This window comes from Equus quagga, chromosome 12, assembly GCF_021613505.1.
Source record: "Equus quagga isolate Etosha38 chromosome 12, UCLA_HA_Equagga_1.0, whole genome shotgun sequence".
NCBI classification, from domain to species: Eukaryota; Metazoa; Chordata; class Mammalia; order Perissodactyla; family Equidae; genus Equus; species Equus quagga.
In genome coordinates, this window is record NC_060278.1 from 5,396,375 (window position 1) to 5,414,705 (window position 18,331).

At 40.4% G+C, this 18,331-nt stretch overlaps 1 protein-coding gene across 2 annotated transcripts in view; it reads left to right on the plus strand.

Moving 5' to 3' along the window:
* ZNF438 (zinc finger protein 438) overlaps positions 1 to 18,331 on the plus strand; it is a 185,180-nt gene that overhangs the window by 535 nt on the left and 166,314 nt on the right. The gene's annotated exons all lie outside the window — the stretch shown is intronic.

An 18,331-nucleotide genomic window follows, 5' to 3' on the forward strand; every position in this document is an offset into this window, starting at 1 on the left:
TGCCGGCGGTCCCCAGCTGTTAGTGGCTGTGGGGCGTCGGACCCTTGCTTGGTCCGCGGAGCCGCCGAAGGTGGGGAGGGGACAGGTGCCCGCCCGGGCGCGAGCGCGCCCTCTGCGGCGGGAGGGGCCCGGCGTGCGAGGCGGTGGGGCCGCGCCCCGCACGGGCCCGCGCCTTCTCCCCTGGGAGCCGGCGGGCGAGGCCGGCCGCGCAAGGTCCAAATGGGGAAGCCTGGTTTTTCCTTCCTGATGAAGGGACTTAGCTTCCCCAGCCCCAGAGTTTGACACGTTAAGTCGAGGATGGAGGATTCTCTACAAGACTCCATATCCGGGCTTCCTTTGGGGTCCCGCAAGTGACCAGATCGCTGAGGACAACTTGTAAAGATAACCACTTGCTGCCTCAGTTTCCTTTTTGTGTAAAAGGGAGGTAAAGCCGCTGTTGGCCTCCCTGTTATTCCCACGGGACCGGGAACATTGTGAGAGCACGTGAGGTGACACAAGCATGGAAATTTGCTACGAGGAAACTTAGTCGGTATTCTGAGAATGTGGTGGCCAGTGGCCATTGACAAAGGTTTTGTAGGGAGGGATGTTTTTCCCGATTTTGCCTTCTCACCCCTTCTCCCCATCCCCCATCTCATCATGGACAGCGCGCTTGAGCCTGATGGGCATCTGACCTCTTGTCAACGAACTTGGTGGAACAGGGATCAAGAAATAACTGGTGACGTTATCACAATGTTCTTAGCAATTACAGGCCCCCTCGTGTGGGTTTTGCTGAGAAAACTTTTAGCGTGCTGGAACTAGAACATAAAACTCAGCAGAGATACACTGAGTTTTAGGGATTGTGGGCGCGTCAGCTTGGATATTCGATCATCAGTCTGACTGCTTGGATTTCTTGGCCTGCCAGGGGTTAGTACATTATTGATGATTAGTGCTGTATTAGAATACTTCTTAAATTCAGGGACAAGTACTTGTCAGAAACTTTGAAGGGAACAATGTTGTGCACACCCCAGGGTGTATTTATACGGGAGATTGAGAGAGCACATTTCTGTAAATTCAGTTCGGGGGCGTAATACCCTTCCTTCCTAGGTTGAGGCACCTTAGAGTCAGAAAGCAGGGATTCTAATTTTTGTTCCACTTGTTAGTAGCTTTGTGTCCAAAGACAAGTCACCCAAACTTGGAACTTACTTTCTCCGTCTCAAATGGGAGATGATGATATATCTGCTGTTGCTTTTTCAAGGATCAAGTGAGATCATGGGTGAAAATGGAAGGCTGTCTATGGGATTGTTCTTGAGAAGTTAGCGTAGGTCCCCTGGCCTGGCTAAGAGGCGTGTGGGTTCAGAAGTCAGGTTCTGAGTCAGAACTAGAAGAGAAGAGCAAATAAGACAGTCTCCAGCCTAGTGGAGCTCATGTTCCTGTGGGGAAATAGGCGACAAAGAATGAGTAGGTGGTATCATTTCAGATAGTGATGAGCTCGGTGAAGGGGAGGAAGGTAGGAGACTGACAGTGGGGCAACAGGGCAGGTGGGCTTGGATAGGGTCCCCCAGGGAGGGCCTTCCTAAGGAGCTGACACCTGAATCGGTTGAAGTGAGAGGAAGAGCCTGCGGCGAGAACATTTCAGGCAGGAATAGTAACAGCAGTAGACACTAGTGGAACTTCCTGTATGTGATGCACTCTTCTAAACACTAAATTACATTTTTACAGCCACCCTAGGAGGTAAGTATAAAGTCTCCATTTTTATTGATGAGGAAACTGACAAACGGAAAGGTTAAGAATTAGCTCAAGGTTGCACAGCTAAAACGTGGTAGAGACAGTATTTGAATTTGGGCAGTCTGACTTCAGTCAGTGCCCCCAAAGGACAACACGGTACCGCCTCGCAGCAGGAGCAGCATGTAGCAATGCTTTGAGGTGGAGACAAGCCTGAGGTGGCCAAGGCATCGCAGGGCGAGAGTGTCTAGAACACAGCGAGGAAGGGGGAGAGTGGTGGCGCGTGATGTCGGGGGGCCAGGCAGACGTGGGGGCCCTTGTAGGCTGTGGTGAGTAAAGATGCTATTCTGCATATTCTGAAGGTTTACACCAGGGGAAGAGCATCTGATTTCAGTTTTATTGGATGAAGAATTGTAGGGTCATGACGTGGGGTGTATTGAAAATGGGGAGCTGGAGGGCTGTTGCTGTTCCCTGGGGAGCAATGGAGGGTCTTGAGCTAACGGGGGTAGTGATAGAGATGATAGGAAGTGGTGGAATTCGTGATATACTTTTGATGGTAGAGCTGCTGGTGTGGCCTTACGAATGTGGAATGTGAGGAAAAGGGAGAAGTGATGACTTCTTAGGTTTTGGGCTGGAACAACTGGGAGAATAGTGGTGCTGTTTACTGAGAAGGGAGAGAGAGGTTTGGGAAGAAAATCACAAATTCTGTCGTGGACAAGGTTTAGATGCCTGTTAAAGTAACAGAAGTGATAGTGCTAGTAATGACAGTAAGCACTATGTGAGCATAAACTGTGTGCCAGGCAGGGTTTTAGGCACTTTTGCATATATTAATTCATCTAATCCATATAACAGTTGCATATGCTAGGAACTGTTATGGTCCCCATTTCACAAATGAGACAACGGAGGCACAGAGAAGTTAAAAGTGACTTACCTGAAGTCCTCCAACTTGTGAGTGGGCTTCAGACTCAAGCAGTCTGGCTTTGGAGTCCATGCATTAGTCCCTGTAACTACTTCCAAGTGGACTTGTTGAGTAGGCAGTTGGATAGGTGAATATGAAACTCAGGGGAATGGTCAGGGCTGGAGAGACACGTTCATAGTTCTGAAGAGAAAGCCTGCTTTTGTTCCTCATCTAACCCTTGGTTGGCAGTGGGAGAAAATAACATAGGCAGTGGGGCTGTGCTAACTGGCCTTCCATTGCTTGACTCTGTTCACTCAGCCAATATTCAGTATCTCCCCTTCCATGAGGTTCCATGAGGATGAAGTCTGTATGTCTTTTATTTCTCTGTATCTTGTCCCTAATCCAGTGCCTGCTGTGTAGTGGATGTTAGGGATGACTTTATATGCAGGACATTTGGTTAGGTTTTGGGAGTTCAGAGATGAATAAAACATAGTGCTCTTCCTGGAGGAGCAGAGTATGAGGAAAAACCTGTGGGAATAAAAGCATAGTAGACTGAGTGCATAAATGCATGCTGATTAGTTCCTTCTGGCCTCCTGCAGCCCCCTGCACCCATATACTCGAGGGATAGGGCATGAAAGGGTCAAAGGAGCTAAAGAATGCCTAAGCAATTGCAGGCTGAATTTGAGGCTCCCTAAGAGTCCTTTTCAACAAAAGAATTACCCCAAATCTTGCATATTTTACTATATTTGCATTAGTTTTGTTTGGCAACGATAGAAGTTTTACCAAATGAAATATGTTTTAATGCTGGAATATCATTGTAGAGTGATGAGTTTTTCCAGTTCTATTACCTCAGTGTTGACAGGGCTCACTAGTGAAATAAGGGAGTTGGCTTGAATGTTGCAGCTTGCATAACAGAGTGATGGAGGGGCTGTGTGAAGTATTTCGGCAGGTTTCCACCAGTTGAAGTGTATCACGCCAAAGTTCCACATATTCGGATAAGTTTGAGTTTCGCTGCTGATCATCTCTTTGAGATACATTTTTTGTCATAGAAAGGGGATCTGACGAGATAGGCATAGGTGGAATTATAGATTACATTTCTTATATGTGGAACATAGAAACTAGAACTATATACACAAAAGTAAGTGTCTTATTTCTGTAGATCGCTTTCAGGATGTACTACAACCTTAGCACATTTGTCACAGTTTTATTACTTCCTATCATGAGTGTTTCAAACTCGAACCATTAAAACATTGTATAAAATTACACCATTGTAGATTTTATGGTTAATTTCTGAGTTTTTTTCTTACAATATATGAAATTATATATATATATATTTTTAAAGATTTTATTTTTCTCCTTTTTCTCCCCAAAGCCCCCCGGTACATAGTTGTATATTTCGTTGTGGGTCCTTCTAGTTGTGGCATGTGGGACGCTGCCTCAGCGTGGTCTGACGAGCAGTGCCATGTCCGCGCCCAGGATTCGAACCAACGAAACACTGGGCCGCCTGCAGCGGAGCTCGCGAACTTAACCACTCGGCCACGGGGCCAGCCCCTACAATATATGAAATTATATTTTATTTAGCTTTTTTAGCTTTCAGTGGGAGAGTTGATCTGAAGACCAAGTCCACTATAACTCTAAACAGGAACCCTCCACCAATATAAATGTAGAGATGAGCCATCCCATTTTGCAGTTCACAAATTTTAAATCTGCTCTTGTGGCATTCCTAAATTTAATGGAGTTGAAATGATTAATATTTCTTTATACTACAATTGCAGTTAGCTTCCTTAAGAACATTAGATATTGTAAAGTAGAATTGCATCTTAAATGGCCTGTTGATTGCTGGGGCTTTGTCACTTTTTTAAGTTCAGGCTTAGCAAGGCAGGTTGATGGTTCTTCAGTTGTGTCAGATAGCTCGCAGCAGAGCCAGAACGGTAAGACCTCCTATTTAAAGACAACAGAAGCCACTCTTTCTAACACTGACCAGATGAAATATAGCATCCTATATAACTTATAAAATCCAAATTCCTTTTAAAATTTGTATTTACATAAGCAAATTTAAAAACTACTTTATGTTAAGAGTACAAATGTAAATATATGGAAATTGTTTCTTGTGGAAAACCATGTGTCTAGCCCAGTGATGGAATGTAGTGGGCATTAAATATAATTCTTAAAATTCTGCTTCTTGTAGTTTCTTTTATTTTTGCATATTACTTTCAACTTATATCTATATATGTATATATATATACACGCATATATACACACATCATATATTAGTAATAACTGAATATTAGTTTGTGTACTTTTACTTAACATTGTAAATGTTTGAATATATTTAAATAGATATGTAGCACTTAATTTTGATTCATTTCAGATTAGTTGCTTAGAAATTAAAATCATGAGGCTTGATTTTTTTTTTCCCCCACATAAAAACTAATGAGTAATAATTAGTAAGTCTGGGTGGAGACTAACCTTTAGTGATAAGTTAACCAAGTTGTCGCCCCAGGGGAACACCCAAGAAGAAAATTCTTAGAGAAGCTTAAGCAAGAACAGCATGTTGGTGGAAGGGGTGATTTAACCATAACTCCCCACCATACCTATAATTCTTCTTAAGATATTGCTGTCCTATAGGCAGCGTTCTATTTGCAGAACTTATATTGTAAAACTGCTGGTTTCAAGCTGCGTTCTAAGCCACCAAGCTATAGAGAGAGAAATGTGAGCTAAACACTGGGATGGAGTACTATGGATTTAGCTCAGTGGATCTCCACTGGAGATGATTGTGTCCCTTACCCCAGCTCACCCTGAGGACCTTTGGCAATGTCTGGAGACATTTTTGGTTGTCAAAACCATCTAGGGGTCATTGCTCCTGGCATCTAGTTGGTGGAGGCCAGGGATGCTCCTCAGTATCCTACAATGCATAGGACAACCCTGACAAAAAAAGTAGTGCAAAATGTCAGTGCTACTGTTGTTGAGAAACCTTGAAATATATATTTCTTTTTCTTTTTTTTTTGATACTTTAGATGTTGAGGTGGTAGTTGTATGTGGCAAACACCTAACTTGTACAAAGGATTGTGTTGAACTGCTTTTAGTATGTTGGAAATCTGAGCTAATTTGGTTCCTTGCTTAGAATTGCATGGAAAATAATTCTTGTAACTAATAGCCTTGATTTCTTTTGGTTGCCAATGTGTCTAGGGTTTTCAGTTTGTTTTTAGCCATGGAATTTTTTTTTCTTAGTAAAACTAATTTAATCCAGGCATTATATAATCCTGGATTGTAACAGGTTTGGTATATGAATCCCCTTCAGTTTTGTACATATTGAATTAACTATCTCATAGTTACATGGTTGTTTATGTATTTCAGAAATCCTTTTCACATTAATTTTCATATGTGATTATCATAAACACCCCATGAAATGTGTAGGACATGCATTACCCTCACTATTTGACAGATGAGGAAACAGACTTAGATCAAATGACTTGCCATATGTATTATAGCAAATTGGTGACAAAAGCAAATCTAGGACTCAGGTTTTGATGCTTAGGACATTTTTAAAGTTATCGGTTATTGTTATCCCATTTAATCTTCCTGACAGTCCTATGAAATAGGGTTATTATTTCTATTTTATAGATGAAGAAACTGGTTCAGAGATATTAAGTAACTTATTCAAGGTCGCCCAATTCATAATAGAGTTTTGATTATTGCCACTGAGCTGTGCTACCTTTCCAGGTATTCTTCTCTAGTGAATTTGACAGTTTCTGGATAATTCACCAAATCTATGCCTAACCTAACTAAGTAGGTCTCTTGACACTGTAGGGGAGGGAAAATTCTCATCTCCCCTCCTTTACTCTCTAGCTGGGCCTAAGAATTAAAGTGACATAGGACAGATTAACAGGAGAAAAACATACACATTTATTAAACTTTTTTATGTACATGGGAGCCTTCATAAGAGAATGAAGAGCCGAAGAAGTGACCAGAGCAGGAAGCTTTTATACATTTTAGGCAAAGAAACAAATTCGTGAAGATTTGACAAGACAAAGGGGTTTGGGCTAGGGGCAGTAAATGATGAAGTTAAGGAACTAGGAACTGGGAATATAAGGGTTAGTTTAACAAGATTTCTCAGTCCCCAGTTCTCATCTCTGGCGGTAAGAATGTCTTTCTTCCTCCTGGTACAGGGAGGGTACCTTTCCTGTGGGAGTTTTATCTCTTGCTTTCAGGAAGAAAAAATGAGAGTCAGAGTGTCCTTGCACCTGCTATTTCTTAAGTACCTTTAATTCAAAATAACCAGTATGTCAAAGTGGCATATTTTGGGGTGATATTCTGGTTTCCTTCAACACCTAGTCAAATGTTCATGTTGTTGCTTGAATCAATTCATAATTCAGTGTTTGTAATCCTACTCTGATTGGACTTGAGTGGAAACTTCACTGAGTTTTGATAAGCCATAAGGTAGCATTACTTGCTGTTTAGAATTTATGTTTTGAGAACACTAAGTTCAAAAGCAGTCCAGAGAGATGGCTCTCTGCTGTGTTTGAGTGTACTTGGGTGAGGCACCCACCTGGCGTGATTACTTTGCCAACGTAATAGAGGGATTTACATTTGGGGTAGGACTCCCATTCATTCTAGTTTTCTAATTAGAATCCATGTTACTCTCTTTAGCCATCTTTCATGTCAAATGTGAGGCTGTTTCTCTTACTTTTTCTCCATGCTGACCTAAACCTGACTGATTGACTTTAACAACAAACAAAATGATAAATAATGGTTGGTTTTTATTTTCCTTTCTGAAACAGAGTTCGTCTTACTCTAAATGAGTGTACCATTTTTGTGAGGTGGTCAGAGCTGATGATAGTCACTTTATTTTCTAGACTGGAAAATTTAAGAAGAGATTATCTGTTTACCCAATAAATCAGTTTCAAAGATAGGATTTAGAATCTAGGTTTTCAGATCTTATAAAACCAAGCCACACTGTCATTTCCATTAGATCAGAAAGAATATCTACTTAGATATTTGACCACTTATCATTTTGTTTGAAGATTATTTGATGATATTCAATTCTTGATGTAAGTTTCAGTAGTTGGGAATTTTAATGTTTCATATAATACATCCATTAGCTGAATTTGGACCATTGATAGTATGAAATTGTGGGTCTGGGATTGAGAGAAGGAAAAGGACACCTTTGTTAGTACAATTGTGTATTGGGCAAGAAGGAATATAATTAGACTTAAGAGGTGAAGATTCCCAACTTTCCATAAAACTGAATTATTGTTACAAAAATATTTTTCTTCGCTCCATGAAGAAAAATGCTAATATCAAAGTAACCGTAATATTTATTGTATTATTGAGGGAAGAGGCCACCATACAAGTGTGGCTGGAACAAAGCTGAATTTCATACTTGCTAAGCAAGGGAGAACTATACTTGCAGAATATAGTCCTCCTAACAGGCAGGGATGTACTTTGATAGGATTTTGAGGAAGCATGAAGTTTTAGGATTGGCTTCTTTCAAAAGAGAGAGAGTTACAGATTGGCCGACTTTAAACTTGGAGTTTAGGCACTGGCCAGCTTTGAGGAGCCAGGGTACTGAAGAGGGGCAGCGGCTCATTGGCCAACTTTCTCAGCTGTGTACTTAAGTGGAAAAGTTGAGTAGAGTGTAAAGCTGATTGGTTGGGGCATATTTAAAACCAGTTCTGTGGTTACTTGTTCCCACCTTGGGACAAGAGCCAAAGAAGAATCTTTTCCTTTCTTGACGTTGGAGAATAGGTACTTTTTATTTTCCACATTTATGTCAATCATTTATGTTAGCAGTTGTGCTAATATAACAGTTTTGATTTTACCTTTCTTCTGAAACTTAAAAAAAAAATGAGTGCAATGAATATCATTTTTTTTCTATCTACCAGTCTCAGGATTATATGATATTTGGGACCCGGGCTGCTTCAAGGATTATTTTTATATGTGGTTAAAAAGGTAATATGTTATTTATGGAAATACTTTAATGCTTTAAACATTGTGGTGAAAGCTGTGTTACTTTTATGTCTATTTTTCTGTCTTGTCGGAGTGTGTTGTATCACATGCCTGCCAAAATTAGTCTTGATGAATACTGAATTATAGATCTAAAAGTTTGCTGTTTTTGCTATAGTTAGAGATACATCTAGAAGTGATTACTTTTTGAAAATTAACTAGCAATTATTCTTACCAACATTTTAGAAGTTTAATGATTATATTGCATGTCTTTTATATAAGGTAGGCTGAATCATTTGAGTACCTGTGAATCATTTTACCACAATTATTATATCATAGTACAATTTATATAAAGTATTTTGGTTTAACATTTGTTGTAGAATATTTTTATTCTTTAGAATGAAATAAAGAACTATTTATGACTATTTACCAGAACTGTGACAAAAAGTAGATCTTTTCTAAATTGATCTCTCACAGTAATATTTTAGTTTTAAAAATACTTTCCTACGGAGATGTTAGAAGAAGCTCAGAGGGCATTCTTTGTCTTAGAAGTTAGAGAAGGCAAAATGAGTTTTAGTATACTTTATTTTTTGTGTTGAAATTTTATTTAAAATACTCCATATACTTTATTTACATATGAAATAAGCTGATAATATTTAAAAAAGAGTGGGTGCTGTTGTGTTTATATGCAGCCCCTATTTCTTAACCCAGAGCTTTTGTGTCTCACCTCGCTGACTTCCAGATAGCTATTATTCAGTGATAAAGCTTTATTTGCATTTTAGATAGACCATTTTTATGTCGGAGCTTTTTGAAGACATGAAGCTGATTCTTGTTTTGGTTTATAGTCCAAGTTTCTGACCTGCTATGATAGTTAACTGTAAGAGGTTAAGACTAACCCAGTATTAAAATGAATATTATGATATTGTTTATGAAAGAGTGGTTGTTTAACTACTAAATGATCCTCAAGTGCTTTTATCCTCAGCATTTAAATTTTATAAATTTATACTAAATAGGTACTTGAATTTTCCAGGAAAAAGTTGTCTTTGATGCCTGCATATGGTTACTGGGATTATTTCTGTGCTATCTACAGTATGAAATAATAGATTTGAAATGTGTTTTTTCTCTCTGGCTGTGCAGTGAATAGTTGAGCTTTTATTACCTAGTGATATGATCAAGAAGGAGTCTTGGGTTAGGTAGTCTTTTGTAGTAAAATGGAAAAAAAACAAGAGTTAGATACTACTCTTCAGTAAAAGCCTTATTTTCTAGGCTTTACTGATATAATGGATATAAAATGGTACCTCATAGTTTAATTTGCAATTCTGTGATTTACTAGTGAGGCTGAGCTTCTTTTCATTTACTTATTAGCCATATGGATTTCACCTACAGTTGCCAGATTTAGCAAATAAAAATACAGGACACTGTTAAATTTGAATTTCAGATAAACACCACAATTTATGGTATAAGTATATGCTATGTAATAGTTGGGACATGCTTATACTAAAATGTTTTCCATTGTTTATCTTTAATTCAAATTTCATGGGGCATCCTGTACTTTTATCTGACAACTTGATCTTTTCTTCTGTGAATTGACTACTTCTGTCTCTTACCAAATTTTCTGTCTTGTTATTTTTCAAGAGAGTTCTTGGCATATGCTAGTTATTACATCCCTTTTTTTTGTTGTTGTTGTTGTTATAAACATTTTCTTCCAGTCTTTTGTCTGTCTGTTAACTTTGTATGTAGTGTCCTTTGTTGAATAACCAGTCTTTAATTTTGATGGACTCACTTCCATCAGAATTCCCCCATGTTGTTTATACTTTTGAGATCTTTCATTACTCAAGGTCACAAATGTATTATCCTTTTTCTTTCATTAGTTTCATAGTATTACCTTTCATATTTAGATGTTTAATCCATTTGATGTTTATTTTATGGGAAGTGTGTTAGGAGATGAGGTGAGAGGAGGTAGTGAGGGGAGCAGATTGCATGGGGATTGTAGGCCAGGTGAAGACTTTGGTTTTTATGCTAATTGAAGTAGGAAGCCAGTAGAGGTTTTGAACAGAGAGTGCCACGGTCTGAAATATGCTTTTAAAAAAATCCTCTATTGAGAATAGGTTGTGTGAGGTATGGCACAGACTGCTAATAATTGTGCAGTATCTAGTTCTTCCTCCTGTCTTGTAGTATCAGACCCTTCTGGTCTAGCTGAGTACGTGGCTACCCACTTAGAGACTGTATTTTTCAACTTCCCCTGCCTGTAGGTATGGCTATGCAGTTAGGTTTGGGCCAGTTAGATGTGAGCCAAAGTGATAGGTGCAACTTCTGGTTTATCTACTTAAAGATAAGGTGCTTGACCTGTTCCTACTGACTGGAAGACGGCAACAAGTATAATGGCAAGCACTGCCTTGAACCCAGAGATAGGAGTCCTTTGATGAGTAGAGTAGAGCCATCCCTCATCATCCTAGTCCCTGGATGACATTGTGGAGCAGAACCAACTACTCCTCCTCCTCCCAGCACCTGCCTATCTCTCCACTGTTTTAAGGAAGAAAATCAACTTCTTTCTTCTTTGAGCCACTGTAGTTTACATCATTTTGTCACAACAGCTTACCCCATACCCCATATAATGCCGAAACTGTTGTTTTGAAGTGGGGTGTTTGCATAATGAAAAGCTATAAAATGCAGGGCACTGGCTGAGTGGTTGGTCGACAGGCAGTGGGCACTATGTTATAGGCTAGAAAACTGGTGACCTGTACTATGCTGCAGCAAAACCTTAGGGGAAACTGTCACCTCTGATAACTTGGAAGGCAGTCAATGTGCCTATCTAGTTCGTACCTCCAGGGAAGTGGTTAGAAAGACTGCTAAAATGAGTTCACTACTCCTTGCTGCTCTAGCAAGGAGCTGCAAGACGGTGTGAGATAAGGGAACGGTTAGCTAGTTTGCAATAAGAGTTGGAAGGGAGTGTGTTTTGCTAAAGGAGTTTCTCTCTGCCCATGGCTTGTGCTCTGAATTGACTGAAAGGACAGTAATTTGGAGTACTAACAGGGTTGGAAAAATTGCTTCTCAAACAGCAAGAGGTAAGATTCATCCTCAGGAATGTCTCATTAGAATTTCTTGGCTGACAGTGGAAGCCAGTCCAGGCAAGGATCAAATTAAGGATTTAGCTTCCCACCTGAACCGATCAGTTAAGCTGGGTGAAGCTCTGGTTACAAAGTCTCAGTTCCCTACAACAGAGGTTTATTTCCTACTTGTGACATGTCTGTAGCTCTGTTCCACATGCTCTGTTATTCAAGCCAAAGGAATAGGCCTTTGGGGGACATTGCTATTCCATGGCAGACGGAAAAGAGACATGGCAGAACCAACTGCTTGGAGTGGCATGTATTTTGTTCATATTTTATTGGCCAAAGCAAATGAAATTGTTGAGGCTGAAATCAGTCAAGGCAGGAAGGACTATCTCAAGTCACATGGCCTACTCTGTTGTAAATGGGGTGTGATGATATAATCCTCCTGTAAATCAGATGACCTCAAGGTAGCTACCTTAAATCGAGGGAAAGAGAGAGAGATCTGTCACAGAGGCCAGCAAATAAAAGAGGAGAAATGACAAGTTTATATCTATGACCAGACTAAATATTTGGTTGTGGTTACTTTCACTTGGCTCTGACTGAAGGCAAACAGACCTATTGAATTTTTGAGAAGGTTGTGTTGTCAAAGATGCCATAAGTTTGGCTTGCAAAAGCCTGGGATGGCTTGACATTGTTTGACACCTAAGGCAACCCTTGACCCCTAAATTTGCTTGACCCCCAGCTCTTTGCTACCTTTTTGGAGTGCATACTCTTTCGTGTCCACTTCATATATGGCCAGAAAGGATAATGGAAAAAAAGCATCTTCCAGAGGCAGAACCACGCTCCATCAGACGAACTGACAAAGGGGATCACCCCAGAGAACAGAACAAGTTTAACCAAGGGACTTGCTTCCCTGGTAGAGTGGGGATTCTTTGCCATTCCTGTCCAGCAGTATTTCATCATTGCTAAGAATATGTATTTGCCATTCTTTTCTTTTCAGAATAGAAGACTTAATTAAATTCATTTTATTTGCGTTCCATTGTCTATTGGGTATGATGGTGGTGGTGGTGGAGAGCAAAGGTTACTTGTCCGTTAGTTTGTAGGTCACCGGGCTGGGACAGAGCCACATCGTTACCTGTTGAAGAGGTTGTGCATCACTCAGAAATCCTAGACTTTGAGCTGAATCCAGTAACTGGATGGGGCTTTACGTTATCCCTTTAGAAAGGAGATAACTCTTCCAGAGTGGGAAGAAGGATGCACTCCCACCTCCCACATTTAGCTAGGCACATAACCCCTACATAGAAACTGCATTTCTTAGGCTCCTTGTAGTCGGATGAGGCCGTATGTCTAAGTTTAGACCAGTGGATGGGAGTGGAAGTGATGTGTGCAACTTGTAAACTACATTTGTATTAAAAAGCTCCTTGTTTGTCATATTCTTTTTTCCCCATCCCCATGAATGAGGTGTTGGTGAGCCAGCTTCTGTCATACAGACAAGGACAGCGCCCCCTCCAGTGGTGGGACAAGAGAGGAAGAACCTCAGTCTCTGGACTGAGGAGAGTTGTCCACATTCCTGAGACCACTTGTCTGCCCCTGGACTCTTACGTGAGAGGGAAATAAACCTCTTTTATTTGAGCCACTGCATTCTCGGTTTTGTTACAGCAGTTTAGCCTATATCCTAGTTAATACAGATGGCAATGATGTAAGCAGGAAACAGACGTAGAAAGTCAGATTTGGAATTGTTCTTTGTGATTTTTTTCCAATTGAAGCTTTTTGTTTATATATTCTTTCTTTAAAAATTTACTTTTCGAATTGTCTAACAAAGAGTTTAGAAATAAACTCTTACTTGAACATCACTCCTGTTATGATTATGATATATTCCTTTTTATTTCATATGCATATGTTTACATATTTATATAAAATTTTGTATCCTGATATTTTCTTGTGATATCCGTTTTCTTTGTCGCTTTAGAGTTCTTATTCTTGCACAGTTGTTACATAACATTCAAGTTTATCATACTTAAAATTTCACTTTTTTTGCTGCTGTGGACTGGTAAGACTTTTAAGGAGGTGATTAAGGTTAAATGAGGTGATCAAGGTTAAGTGGGGTCATCAGGATAGATGCCTGATCCGATGGACCTGGTGCCCTTGTGAGAAGAGGCAGAAACACCATGTGTCTCTTGCATGTGGGGACACAGTGAGAAGGCGGTCTTCTGTAGTCCAGGGAGAGGCTCTTGCTGGAACTCAAGTGTGCTGGCACCCTGGTCTCAGACTGCCAGCTTCCAGAACTGTGAGAAAATAAATTTCTGTTACAGCAGCCTGAGCTGACTAAGACAGAGCCTGTACTTTGCACTGCTACACCGTGTGTAGAGGCTTTTCTCACATCACACAGACTGCGAAGAAAGGTCCAGAAACGTAGAACACCAAGAAAGACTAACGTTACTGAAGCCAAGAGGCAAGCATTTTAAGATTAAGGATGTCAATATTAAATTGACAGGCCTAGTAAATTCTGAATGAATTTTCGGTTGAAAAGTCATCTGTATTTTCGAGAGAGTAGTTTTGTGTTTGCAGGCAAAATCTGGATTGTAGAAGGTTAAGTAGTGAATTTGGAGGGGTGGTAGAAATAGTTTAAACTATCCTTCAAGACGCTTGGCTGTGAAGGGCAAGGGACAAATAGGACAGTGGCAAGAGAGAGACATTATGTCTAGGGAAATGTATTAGTTTTATTTGCTTTATGATAGGAGAGGTTTAAGCATATATATGCAGTGGGGGAAATGTCAGAAGAGAAAGAGAAGTTGAAGATGTGGAGGGGAAAGTGGATAGACGTGGCATCAGATCCCTAAGGACGTGGGCTGGATGGCTCGAGTTCCGGTTGAAGGTTAGCTTTGGGCAGGAAGAGGGACATCCTTCCTCTGCACTGCCAGGAAGGTGGTAAGAGGAAACTGAGGGAGTCTGACCTAATCACCTCTCTTTTGTTTCTGTGGAAATGATGTCACTTGCTGAGTGGAGGGGAGGGTAGGAAGCTTGAAGAAAGTGATGCAGGTCTGGAATGAATTCTGTGGGACGTGAGAGAGGGAGCCTGTTGGGGGCACAAAAAAGATTGATGGGCAGCAGTGAGTAAGGGCCTACAGAGATGGGAGACTGTGCATTTGCAGAGTCCCCGGTCCTCATGGTTGGGGCTTTTTAAAGCAGTAATCTCTAGATGATTGGGGGGTGGCACTGAAGAAGTAGCTTCTTAGATTGGTTTAGGGGAAGGACAAGCCAGCGAGAAAGTTGAGAGTTTAGGCAAGAGAGTGGGCAAAGTTGGGCAATTAGATCCTGGTTATAGGGGACAGAGATGAAGCTTGGAGCATGGTTGATGGGTTAGGAAAAAAGTAGAGAAAGGAGTCAGGGAAAAACTGGAAGCTTAAACATACTTAAGATCAAGTATATCTATCTTATTCATTCATTCAATAAATATTGAGCATTTGTCTTCCAGACACTGTTCTGAGTGGTGTGGCTATCTAGATCAAAACAAAGTCCCTGCCCTGGTAGAGCTTACTTTTGGTGGGGAGGTAGACAACAAACATATCTGTATATATAACTTCACATGGTAAAAACATGTTAAAATGAAGAGGAGTAAGGGGGTAGAGAGTCATGCATCTGCTATTTTATGATAATGTGAACGGGAAGAGGCTTTGGAAGAGGTGACCTCTGAGCAGAGAGTCGAATGTAGTCAGGACGTAGCCTTGCAAAGAGCATCCCGGGTAAGGAAACATCCTGGCCGAGCCCTGGCTGGGAGCTTGCCTGAGAAGCAGCCAGAGCACTGGGGAGCAGGAGCCCAGAGGAGAGGGGTGATTAATGAGAGTCATGATACATTAGGGCTGCCAGAAGGATTTAGGATTTTATTCAAGTGTCATGGGAAAGTCACTGGAAGATTCGAATCAGGGGAGTAACTGTCTTTTCTTATGGTTCGAGTTAGCTGCTTTGTGGAGAATTGATTGGCAGTGGGAGGTGAGGAGTGTAGAGAGCTAGAAGGATAAGAGATTGTGGCCTGCAAGCAGCGTTTGGAGTTTGAGATTTCAGCAGCTGGGTGCTTCTGGGTGACGGATCCCATTGCTGCTGCTTTAAGCAGACGCACCCACTCCACAATAGGCATTCTTTTCAGTGGATGAAGGCCTGACCCCGACCCTTGCCTTATACCGCACCCTTTCCTGTTTTTGACTCTGCTCCTCACCAGTTTCATTATTCATTCTCCCATTTGGTCCTCACCTTGTCTTTCAGATCTGATGCACATTGTTGTGTGCTGCGCCAAGACTTCCTCTCAATTTAGGTTTTCAGACTTTTTTCCGCAGTTTGATTTCAGTCTTCAGAAAACTTTCATGGAAGTCTGCTATGTAAGACAGGTGAAGATGAGAGAAATAGAAGTCGAGAAATAGAAATAGAGAAATAGAATAGAGAAATAGAAGTGCTCTGCCCACTTACAGCTGTTCTCTGACCCCTCTAAGCAACCCCGAGACACCTCCAGAAAAGCCCCAGCCTCTCAAGTCACAGTGGGGAAAAGCCTGGCCTTGAACTGTGATGCTGCCTCTCTTGCAGCAGGCGTCCATGGGGTCACCTCGGGTCATGCTGTCCCAGCTCAGCCTGTGCCTTCTTAATCCTTAGTCACCTAGCTGGCCAGACGGCAGCATGCACACAGTTACAGAACAGTGTGCTGAGGGCACTCACAGCCATGAGGTGGGCATGGTGCATCTTCCCAAGTGGTACTTTTACTTGCTGGCTGGTACTTAATTTACTAAATTTGCACAGTAAAAATTAGTGTAGTTCTAATTATAAGCTGTAAGTTCTGTCTGTCCTTCCCAGCAAATTCTTATATTGACCCTAATTAAGGATGTTAAATGTTTTTTTAACAACAGAAAAGACTTATTGTAGTTTAGAATGGAACATTTGTTTGAACTCTTTAAGGACAAAAAACATAAGATCAAGAAATGAAAAGTTTGCTTGGGCCACTTAGGGCTATGCCTCCAGTCTTCTGGGGATTGTTCGATCCCTCTGCTCTGCGTTGGGAATGCTTTGATAGACAAGGTTAGAACTACCTTTTTAGGTTGTCAGATATGTAGTTCTCTACTTTTTTTTATGTTTAATGGAGCTACTCTAACATTTTTCTTCACCATGGAGTAGGAACTGGCCATAATACAGACTCTGAACCGTCAAGCTTTTCTGGTTAAAGGTAAAAATATGAGTATTTTCTTCCTTTAGTCAAGTTTCATTTGGACAAATGTCATTAGAGTAAGCATTGCTGCATTAAAAAAGGATTTATATGAACAAGGAGATGGCCTACTAAGGCCAATACTCAAAACAAGGTTGTCCTGGGCCACAAAATAAGTTTTACACTTTGGATTAAAAACAAAAGGGATATCACTTGCATTAAAATCTGTAATGTTTCCTCTGAGTTGAAGGTGGATCTTTAAGTACTAAGATAAAAAATTTCTTTGTCATTAAGAAATTGATTTAGGGCTAGGGATTTTGCATAACACCACCAAATTATAAGACTATTGAGGGCATCGGTTTGGTCACTTTCACTGATGCATGCTGGGCTAGGAGTAAGTAGCATGGCACCTGCAGTGTCACACTTAATAACTGTATTTTGAGTGACTGAATGAGCCGTCTTTGATAGAAGTGTGGAAATAATATTGTCTGGTTGTAGATACAGGACAGCATCTGGCTTGAACGAGAAAGACTTCCTGGGTTTGCCGTTACAATATTGTTCTGAATATATGGCCCCTTTAAATTAGTAAAAACAGTAGCATAGCTGTAAGTGTTTTTTTTTGAGTTTCCCTGTTGTTAAGTCTGTTTAATCATGTAACATGCCAATTCTATCTGTAAAATGGGGATAGCAGCGCAGAATCTGTTTATTTAGTGTAAGTAGCTGCACTAAGATTAGATGAAATACACAGAATATGAGAAAATACATGAAAATTATATATGACAGTGGACTTGTATCCAGAATTTATAATGAACTCTTACAACTCAATATTAAAAAGGACAAATAACCCAATTAAAAAATGGGCAAAGGATCTGAATAGACATTTCTCCAATGAAGACTTATAAATGGCCACCAAGCACATGAAAAGATGCTCAACATCATTAGTCATAGAAGTATGCAAATCAAAACTACAAAAGATAGCACTTAACACCCATTAGTTTGCTATAATCAAAGACAGATAATAAGTGTTGGTAATGATGTGGAGAACTTGAAACCTTCATCCATTGCTAGTGGGAATGTAAAGGTGAGCAGCCTTTGGAAAACAGCTTGGCACTTCTTTAAAAGGTTAAAACATAGTTACCATATGTTACCCAGCAGTTCTGCTCCTAGGTGTATACCCAAGAGAAATGGAAACATACATCCACACAAACACTTGTATGTGAATGTTCATAGCAGCATTATTCCTGCTAGTTAAAAAATAGAAAAAACCCAAATGTCCATCAACAGGTGAATGGATGAACAAAATGTGATGTATCCGTACAATGGAATATTACTCATCAGTAAGGAGGAATGAAGTACTGATATATGCTACAGCACAGATGAATCTCAGAACATTATGCTTAAGTGAAAGATACTAGACACAAAATGCCCTATATTATATGATTCCACTTATGTAAAATGTCAAGAATAGGCTAATCCATAGGGACAGAAAGTAGATTAGTGTTTTGTGGGGATTGGAGGATGGGATGGGGGGCGGTGATTGTTCCTGGGTAG